The sequence below is a fragment of the Gossypium hirsutum genome, chromosome A06 (genome assembly GCF_007990345.1).
Source record: "Gossypium hirsutum isolate 1008001.06 chromosome A06, Gossypium_hirsutum_v2.1, whole genome shotgun sequence".
NCBI classification, from domain to species: domain Eukaryota; kingdom Viridiplantae; phylum Streptophyta; class Magnoliopsida; order Malvales; family Malvaceae; genus Gossypium; species Gossypium hirsutum.
This window is the reverse complement of record NC_053429.1, coordinates 103,312,806-103,322,540: the sequence shown is the minus strand read 5'-3', so window position 1 is coordinate 103,322,540 and position 9,735 is coordinate 103,312,806.

Below are 9,735 nucleotides of genomic sequence, written 5' to 3'. Positions count from 1 at the left end.
AGGTAATTCCTCTGGGAACACATCTGGATATTCACACATTATTGTTATGGACTCAATCTTCAACTCTGTTTCCTTAGTGTTCAGTACAAAAGTAAGGTAGGCTTTGTACCCTTTTCTCATATATCTTTGAGCAACCATTGTTGTGATTGCAACCGACGGTGTATCCAGTTCTCTTGAATCAACTAGGAGAATCTCACCATCTGTGCATTTCAATTCAATATACTTGCTACCACAATTTACAATTACATCATGTAGGGCTAACCAATCTATGCCAAGTATTACATCAAATTCATCTGTAACAGTCCAGTTTTGATCTTAGTCGAAATAGTGGTTTCGGGACCATAAATTTCAAGTTAGAAAAATATTTTTATATTATTTTTCGTGCCTATTATAAGTTAATTGACATGTGTGGAAATCTCGTGTGAAAATTTAACTGTTTGTGTGTTTAATTTGCAAAAAAAGACCTAATCGCATAAAATGTAAAAGCTGAGTGCTAGATGTTAAAGTGCCTATTTGAGTTGGCTTTCTAAAGTAAGGGTCCTTATGTTGTTATTTGTCCATTTGGAATGTTAATGGACTAAAGCAACCATTCATTAAAAGGTTTTATAATTGTTTATAAAAGGGCAAAATGGGAAAATGATTATTAAGTAATTAAAATAAAACAAAAGCATGGAATTAGCCACTTGTTCATTCTATTCCACCGAAAATACAAAGAAAATAAAAGAAAAAGCTCACTTAGGGTTCAACACTTTGAATTGGTGAATTAGGTATGTGTTTTGCTCGGTATTTGATAATTTCTATGTTTTTGTAATCGTTGCTTTGTATACTATCGAACCCATGCTTCAATTTACGATTTTGATGATGATTTTGAAATGTGCCATTGATGAAAATGTGAGCTTTGTGATGTTAGTTGATAAATTATGGAAGCTTGATGTTGGGTTTAAATGTTTTGTTTTTGGATTTTTGATGAAATTGAGTAATTTGGGCTAAATTGTGAAAATATTATTTTGGGGGACTAAAATGTGAAATAAATGAAATGTGTGGACTAGTATGAGTACAGGGAGAATTTAGCTAAGCTTGTGTATATGCAAATTATGAGTATTTTGTGATTTTGTGAAATAGGGACTAAAGTGTCGAATGTGAAAATGTGATAGCTAGTTTGCAAAATGTCCTAATTGTGTACAAATGGATTGTTTTGAATTATTTGGTGAATAAAAGGGTTAATTTTGAATACATTTAGATCAAGAAAAGAGGAATTCAGACTTAGACAGAGGGAAATCGAAGATTGTAGAATAAATAGTCCGAGTCGACAAATTCCGAGTACTAGGTAAGTACGTACTTAAAATGTGACAGCCCAAAACTGACCCTAGTCAGGAAGTGGTTTCGGGACTGCTAAACCGAGTCACCGAAATGTTTGAATGTGATATTATTGTCTAAAATATGTGATTATGAATGTGTGGAAAATTTCAAGCTTCGATTTAGTCAATTGCATGTGAATTTAGTCCATAGGACTTATGTAAGAAAGTTTTAAAAATGTGATAGGGTAATTTATAAGGACCAATTTAAGCAAGGAGTGAAAATATTGGCTTTGCATGTCAAATACCCCTTTTTTATACATAGTGGCCGGCCATGATGGAGCATATATTAGACTATGTGGTAAATTTCCATGAAGTGGACATTATTTTAAGTAAAAGAAAAGAAATGATAAAAGAAATATTAAGGATACTAAAAGAAAAAAAAAGAAGGAGGGAGGTTATCACCTTGTTCATCTTGGCCGGTTGTAGAGAGGAAGAGAGGAGGGTAGCATTCGGTCATTTGAAACCTAAGGAAGGTTAGTCTTTTGTTTGGTTTTTGATAATTTTCACATTTTTGATATCATTGCTTTGTGTTCTTTAAACCAAATGGTTCAATTTTGTGAATTGATGATGATTTTGTGTTTTGCCATTGATGAGTGCTTGAGCTTTTTGATAGTTGTTGATGAAAAATGAAAGATATGTTAAAGATTAATATGTTTTGTGTTGAAGTTTTTGGTGATTTTGAGTAGTTAAGACTAAATTGTGAAAGTGCGAAATATTAGGGGTAAAAATGTAATTTACCCATTTATGCGTTATTAGACTAAATTGAATGAAAATATGTTAAAACGAGATTTATTTGAATATGATAAATGTATATATAGCTGAATATGATATGTGTGAATTATATGTTAAATTAAGGCTTGGTAAGCTAGCTATTAAGGTGAAATGCTAATGTTAGTATTTGATTTGGTAATAATCTGTTTGGGGACAGCAGCAGTAAGGTGATTTTGGAAAATCGCCATAATTTGTAGGAGTTGAATTAGAAGCTGAGTGAATTATGTCATTAAAGCTTGAAGAGTCTATTTTCTTACAAAAGAAACTATAAAACAAAAGAGTTACCGATCTTGAGATATTTGAAGTATTGTGGGGCTGAGTCAAAATGACTACTGGATTCCCTGTTCTGTTTTTAGAAAATCATTATAAATTGTAAAAAAATGATTATAAGATAAAATTTATATGCTCAGACTCCTTAATGAGTCTAGTTTCAAATGAGATCAAATACAACACATTTTGAATTCTGTAAAATGAGAAATTGGATTCGTAGTGAAGAGTGGTCAGAATAGTCAAACAGTGAAACAGGGGAAACTTTAAGAAAAATCTGGTATTGATTGGCGAAGCCTAAAATTCTGAAAATTTTATGGATGGAAGATATACGAGTTTATATTCAGGGAAAATTAACGGAAAGTGATTTGGAGTTTAGTAGCTCCAGTTATAAATAATTTAGTAACTACTGCTCAGAAAAACAGCTCGTAGTGAATATGTGATTTTGTTGTAAACACTAATGAAAATTTGCCAATGAATTATTTATTGATTATTATAAAGCTTACTATAATCTATGTGTGTGAAAGTCGGATCAATATATATATTATTCTGAAAGTAATACTTGAAAAGTCGATTAATGACTATTTTAAATTTTGTTGAACTTAAGCTCAAGAGCAAAGGGGAACTAGATCCGATAAAGGGAAGGAAAAAGTAATTGAATAGCCATTGAAGTCGTTCGACGACATCTGAGGTAAGTCTTCGAGTAATGACCCTACTTGAATTATATTGAAATGATTAGTCATACTATGACGGATAGTCGAATGTGCTTAGAGACTATGTTATAAAGCCAATTGAAATCATGCTCTTTGTGTGTGGCTATTGAGCCGAAATTTGAAAGGTTTAATAAATGTTTTGTGTTTGAGCCTTAGTAACGAAGAAATGATATGGATGTGTTATGATTATTGATATATGTGTGCATGAGCATTGGAATATATCCGGGCTAAGACCCGAAGGCAATTACGCGAGTTGATATATCCGGGCTATGACCCGAAGGCAATTACGCGAGTTGATATGTCCGGGCTATGACCCGAAGGCAATTATGCGAGTTGATATATCCGGGCTAAGACCCGAAGGCAATTATGCAAGTTGATATATCCGGGCTAAGACCCGAAGGCAATTATGCAAGTTGATATGTCCGGGTTAAGACCCGAAGGCAAATGTGTTTGCGGCTATATCCGGTTAAATACCGAAGAGACTTGGGTTTGAATGTGAGCGCTTGGTGCTGTAATAAATTCTATTAATACGCTCGACTAAACCGAACGATAAGGTATGTTTGCATGTGCTTCAGAAAAGTCGATTAGTTTTAAATAGTCTTCGTGAAATCGACTAATGAATTTTCGGCTTTTAGAAAGGTTGATACCTTGTGTATATATATGTTGATGAAGTGTGAAGTAAGTATGATTATGAGAATGTGTGTTAATAAAGTGACTTAGTTAGCTATGTGAATGTAATACTTTAGTCAAAGCCGATTTCATTACTTGAAACTTACTAAGCTTAAAATGCTTACCCGGTTGCTTTGGCTCTCTGTTTTATAGATTTTGTTCGTTAGCTATCGGATTCGGGATCAGCGAAGTCGAAGTCATCCACACTATCAAAGCTCTTTTGGTACTCTTTTAGTTGAACTCTGGATATGGCATGTATAGGACTACCCCCTGTTGTTTAAGTACTTTTTGGGATGTATGTGTGTAAAGCCATGCGAAAATGGCTCGTAGAAGTGGAGTATGGCATTAGACCATTTGTGTTTATGTATGTATATATGGTTTCACGATGTGACTATGGTTTGGAATGGAAGTGTTGGTCAAATGATCAGCCATTGGAATGGCTAAATATGATCATATGTGGACCTATGTATGACAAAACCCTAGTTGGTCCATGGTAACCACGAAATAGGTAAAGTTTACCTTGAAAACAGATGCTGACAGCAGCAGTGGTGTGGATTTGAAAAATCACAAAAATTTGTAGGAATGGAATTAAATAGTGAATAAATTATGTAATCGAACCTTGATGAATCTATTTTCATATGAAAGTAACGAAACAATCATATGAACAGTATATTAAGAGATATTAAAGTTCTCGTGAAACAGGGCCAGAATGGTTTCTGGATCTCCTGTTTCGACTTTGAAAATTTACCTTAAATTAACCAGATATAATTAGGAGTCATATCATATATGTATAGATTCCTCTCTGAGTCTAGTTTCTATAGAAACAAACGGCATCAGTATTGGAGCCCTGTACAAGGAGATATCCAAGTCGTAATGCGCAAAGGTCAGGGTAGTCGATCCCTGTAACATGGGAGACTTTGACTAATAAACTGTACTAATTGGCCCGACCAAAAATTCTAGAAAAAAATATGTAGATGGGCATGTGAGTCTAGTTTCAGGGAAAAATCGCGAAACTGATTTTCGAGTTGTGAAACTCAAGATATGATTTTTAAAGCGACTATTACGCAGATTGGCAGTGTCTGGAAAATTTTTAAAAGTCTATTAACACCTCGTGTTCGACTCCGGTGACGGTCTCGGGTTCGGGGTGTTACAATTGATTGGTATCAGAGCTACGGTTTAGTCGATTCTAGGACTACCGTAATGCGTTGGGTCTAGCTATACATGCCATTTTATGTGATTATTTGATAGTGTGGATATTTCTGACATTTGCAAATGTGTTTATTTATAGTAATGGATCCCGATCCCGACCGAGCGGTAGCTGATGATCTTGAGAGTGTAGCGCCTGCTCCCGCACAAGGGACAGCGCCGGCGGACTCTCAACCTAATGCTAGTAACCCGAATGATGAAGCTAGACAAGCTTTCTATAGCGTGATGAATGATTGGTTCAACCAATACATTCGAACTAATACGGCTGTTCCACAACCCCCATTCCCGACAAACACCACCCCCGCACCTACAATACCTCCGGTAACTGACCAAATAAGGTCAAATAAGCCCCCAGTTGACAGAATCCGAAAACATGGGGCTACTGAATTTAAAGCTACGGGTAGCGACGATGCCGAGCAAGCTGAATTTTGGTTGGACAACACTATCCGGGTACTCGATGAGCTATCTTGTACACCCGATGAATGCCTAAAGTGTGCTATCTCCTTGCTACGTGATTCTGCCTACTATTGGTGGAGTACTCTGACTTCTGTTGTGCCCCGGGAGCAAGTAACTTGGGAGTTTTTCCAAACTGAGTTTCGGAAAAAGTATATCAGTCAGAGATTTGTTGATCAAAAACGGAAGGAATTTCTTGAGCTTAAGCAAGGTTCTATGTCAGTTACTGATTACGAGCGAAAATTTGTTAGACTTAGTAGATACGCTCGGGAATGTGTTTCGTCCGAGGCTGTCATGTGTAAACGCTTCGAAGATGGGCTGAATGAAGATATAAAAATGTTCGTTGGCATTCTTGAAATACGAGAGTTGGTAGTACTTGTCGAGCGAGCTTGTAAAGCCGAAGAGCTTAGAAAGGAAAAACAAAAAGTTGATGTGGGAACTGGGGAGTTTCGTAAAAGATCCTCGGGAAAGTCTCTTCAACAGGCATCGAAGAAATTTTGAGATGATGTGGGCCGGTCTAGAGGCACTTCGGGCCTTTTTAGACGAGATCGTGATCGACCCCCTGTGGGTACACGAGGCACTTCGGTCGCCAGTGTTGGGAATGAACGTCGAGACAGAACGGAATGTCGACATTGCGGTAAATGGCATTCGGGGAGTTGTAGATTCCATGACCGCTCCTGTTACAAGTGCGGATCAGTGGACCACTTCATTAAAGATTGCCCGAGGCTGTCTGAATAGAATGTAAATTAGAGTGGGAAACCGGGTGCTACCACTGCTCGAGGTAGACCATCTAGAAATACGGGCAATGCTAGTGGTGGTCAGAGAGGATCTAGAGATGCTACGACCAGATCCGAGGCTCGTGCACCTGCTAGAGCATATGCTATACGTGCCCGCGAGGATGCTTCTTCGCCTGATGTTATTACCGGTACTTTTACTCTCTTTGATACTAATGTAATTGCTTTGATTGACCCCGGTTCTACTCATTCTTACATATGTGAAACCTTAGCATCCAGTAAGACTTTACCTATTGAGTCTACTGAGTTTGTAATTCGGGTGTCAAATCCCTTGGGTCGTTACGTGCTTGTCGACAAAGTGTGTAAGAAATGTCCCCTAGCAATTCGAGGTTCCTGTTTTCCGGCGGACTTGATGCTTTTGCCGTTTGATGAATTTGATGTTATTCTCGGGTTGGATTGGTTGACCGTGCATGATGCGGTTGTGAATTGCAAAAGTAAGACTATTGATTTGAGGTGCGCAAATAACGAAGTAATCCGAGTTGAGTCTACGGACTTGGATGGGTTGCCAGCTGTAATATCCTCAATGTTGGCCCAGAAATATGTAAGAAAAGGGTGCGAAGTATACCTTGCGTATGTACTGGATGACCAAGAATTAGAAAGGAAACCTGAATCTGTGCCGGTGGTTTGTGAATACCCGGATGTTTTTCCTGAAGAATTGTCGGGTTTACCACCTGTTCGGGAGATAGAGTTTGGTATTGAGCTTGTACCTGGGACTACGCCGATTTCGATAGCTCCGTATCGTATGGCACCAACTGAGTTAAAAGAGTTGAAAGCTCAGCTGCAAGAATTGACGGATAGAGGTTTCGCTCGGCCAAGTTTCTCACCTTGGGGTGCACCAGTATTGTTCGTGAAAAAGAAGGACGGAACCATGAGGTTGTGCATTGACTATCGTCAACTGAATAAAGTGACGATAAAGAATAAATATCCATTACCGCGTATTGATGATTTGTTTGATCAACTAAAGGGGCCTCAGTGTTCTCAAAAATAGATTTGAGATCGGGTTATTATCAGTTGCGGATTCGAGATTCGGACGTACCCAAAACTGCTTTCAGAACGAGGTACGGTCACTACGAATTCTTAGTGATGCCGTTTGGGCTCACTAATGCCCCTGCAGTATTTATGGATTTGATGAATCGGATCTTCAGACCATATTTGGATCGGTTCGTAGTTGTGTTCATTGATGACATCTTGGTCTATTCAAGAGATGAGACCGAACATGCTGAGCACCTGAGACTAGTGTTGCAAATTTTACGGGATAAGCAGTTATATGCTAAGTTCAGTAAGTGTGAGTTCTGGTTAAGAGAGGTTAGCTTCTTGGGTCATGTGGTATCCGCATCGGGTATTCGAGTTGACCCGAACAAAATTTCAGCCATACTTAACTGGAAACCTCCGAGAAATATTACTGAGGTTCGGAGCTTTTTGGGGCTCGCCGGTTATTACCGACGATTTGTCAAAGGTTTCTCGATGATAGCCACACCAATGACGAAGCTACTTCAAAGGGATGTTAAGTTCGAATGGACGGAGAAGTGTCAGAAAAGTTTCGATCAACTGAAAACTCATTTGACTGAAGCTCCAATTCTAGTGCAACCCGAATCAGGCAAGGAGTTTGTCATTTATAGTGACGCATCCCTACTTGGTTTGGGTTGCGTGTTGATGCAAGAAGGTCGAGTGGTGGCCTATGCGTCGAGACAATTAAAGCCACATGAGAAAAATTATCTGACCCATGATCTCGAACTAGCTGCCATCTATTTGCTTTAAAAATATGGCGACATTACTTATTTGGTGAAAAGTGCCATGTATTTTCGAATCACAAAAGTCTCAAATATTTGATGACTCAGAGAGACTTAAATCTGCGACAAAGACGTTGGCTTGAGTTGTTGAAAGATTACGAGCTTGTCATTGATTACCACCCGGGAAAGGCTAATGTGGTTGCGGACGCCTTAAGCCGGAAATCATTGTTTGCTTTACGAGCGATGAATGCACACTTGTCTGTTCTGCCCGACAATGTGTTAGTAGCTGAATTAAAAGCCAAACCATTATTGATTCATCAAATTCGTGAAGCCCAGAATGTTGATGATGAATTGGTTGCAAAACGGGCTGAGTGTGTTTCGAACAAGGAATCGGAGTTTCAAATTGATGGTGATGATTGTTTGAGGTTCAGAAGTCGTTTATGTGTTCCAAGGAATTCGGAACTCATTTCGATGATTCTGAACGAAGCCCATTGTAGCCGAATGTCAATTCACCCGGGGAGTACAAAAATGTACAACGATTTGAAACATCGGTTTTGGTGGCATGGTATGAAACAAGACATCTCCGACTTTGTTTTGAGATGTTTAATATGTCAACAAGTGAAAGCGGAACATCAAGTGCCTTCAGGACTACTTCAGCCGATCATGATACCCGAGTGGAAATGGGATCGAGTCACAATGGACCTTGTGTCCGGACTGCCATTGTCAGCAAGTAAGAAAGATGCGATTTGGGTTGTTGTCGATAGACTAACTAAGTCGGCTCACTTTATCCCCGTGCGTACGGATTTTTCATTGGATAAACTAGCTGAATTGTATGTTTCTCAGATTGTGAGATTACACGGGGTACCGATTTCTATTGTGTCGGATAGAGATCCGAGATTCACCTCGCGATTTTGGAAGAAATTGCAAGAAGCTTTGGGTACCAAGCTGCATTTTAGCACCGCTTTTCATCCACAAACCGATGGTCAATCCGAGCGGATAATTCAGATACTTGAGGATATGTTGAGATGTTGCATCCTCGAGTTCAGTAGTTCATGGGAACAGTATTTACCTTTGATTGAATTCGCTTACAACAATAGTTTTCAATCAAGTATTAAGATGGCACCTTACGAGGCTTTGTACGGTCGTAAATGCCGTACACCATTGTTTTGGACCGAGCTCGGTGAAAGTAAATTTTCGGAGTTGATTTGATTAAAGATGCGAGCAGAAAGTAAAGGTAATCCGTGAAAGTCTGAAGGTAGCCACAGATCGTCAAAAGTCGTATGCGGATTTGAAAAGAAAGACATTGAATATCAGGTTGGAGATAAAGTGTTTCTTAAAGTTTCGCCTTGGAAAAGGTACTCAGATTCGGCCGTAAGGGCAAATTGAGTCCGAGGTTCATTGGGCCGTATGAAATATCCGAAAGAATTGGTCCAGTGGCATATAGATTGATTTACCCCCTGAACTTGAAGGATTCACAACGTTTTTCATGTTTCGATGCTTCGACGTTATAGATCTGATCCGTCACATGTGATTAATCCCTTGGAAGTTGAAATTCAATCTGACTTGAGTTATGAAGAAGAACCGATTCGTATCCTAGCTCGTGAAGTGAAGAGTTGCGAAACAAAGGGTTCCGTTAGTTAAGGTGCTATGGCTCAAACACGGATCGAGGAAGCTACTTGGGAAACTGAGGCTCAATGAAGAACGATACCCAACCTATTCACCGTAAGATTTTCGGGACGAAATTTCTTAAGTGGAAGTCGGGAGGGATGGAGTT